Below are 1,320 nucleotides of genomic sequence, written 5' to 3'. Positions count from 1 at the left end.
CCGCTTAATCGATTTCTCTTTTCATTCTGATCATTTATGTATACATTTGTCTATATCTATCTCGATTCGTTTTGCCTGTTACAAACAACCGTTATGTGAACAAAGTTATAATACCCTTGTGCACAAGTGCGCTCGGGTATAAAAATTTTAAAATACATAAATAAGTATACCGGCTAATTTGCATCAGTCATTTCAAAAATCGCATCATAAAATTTTTAGAGTTTTGAATTTTACCGTCATCCTGGGCCTTTTAAATTTGTCAGTGATATCCTAGGTGTTTAAAAAAGAAAGGGATCTTAGCTATTTTTATTTTTTGCTTGCACTTTAATTTGATATGCAACTCAATTCTGTAGCTACTCCAGATCGCCTTAACTAAGTCGTATGACTGAGCAATTATATCGTCCCCTCAATATAACAATGTGCTCATACGCCATTATTTTTTTATTGCATATTTAGAATCTCCATCATTGATTCTATGTCTGGTCAAAATTTCGTCAAATTCTACTTCCACAAAGTGGGTCAAAATGTCATTGGAAAAAATGGTGTATAATTTCTTGTTCAAAAATTTCCTTCAATAAGTGTATAAGCTCATATGCGCTATTTTACTTGAAATTGCCACTGCAAAGTTGTTAAAAGAATAATAGTGTATGCGCATTATACTCCATTTTAGCCTGTAGAAATAAATACAATTTATCAAAACTTTAACTCATAAAATAGCTTATAATAATATACACTATTGTTTGAGAAATAGTTTTATTCCGACCATTTCTATACCCCACATAAGCTGTTTTATTTTCAATACAAATTCGAAAGTTTTATCAGAAATTTACAAGAGTAGTAGCCTATGCGATTTTTACGTTGTTTTGACTACATGAATGCCAAGGAAATATTGTAGTCATTTGAAATTTCAGCTTGCAAATTCATTTCGCAGAGAAAGTTTGTTCATTAAAAATATGGATTTTAAACATCTGAGTGAGTATCGTCTATTATATAATGTAAGTGAAGTAAGTAAGGTAAATATCAACAGGCTGTGACACGAAACCACCAGTCGTTGTGGAAATTGCTCCAAAGACTGATGAGTTTGATTTCGCTGTGGGATTGCCGGACATAGAGATACCTCAAACAGATGATGAGAATGGTACAGACTTCTCTGCAGGATCGTCGGACGAGTATGTCCCCGATTCGGATGATGATGCACTGGCTTTGGCAGATGAATTAGATAATTCAGTGATAAAGACAGCAGATGTAGTTTTAAAAGAAATCGCAGACTGTGGTGATACTTATATCAATAACAAGAATGAAAATGGTAGAAATATACTT

Source organism: Rhagoletis zephyria, unplaced genomic scaffold (assembly GCF_001687245.7).
Source record: "Rhagoletis zephyria isolate East Lansing unplaced genomic scaffold, Rhagoletis_zephyria_1.1 Rzeph_scaffold_01001, whole genome shotgun sequence".
In the NCBI taxonomy this organism is placed as follows: domain Eukaryota; kingdom Metazoa; phylum Arthropoda; class Insecta; order Diptera; family Tephritidae; genus Rhagoletis; species Rhagoletis zephyria.
Note: the sequence above shows the minus strand (reverse complement) of the source record.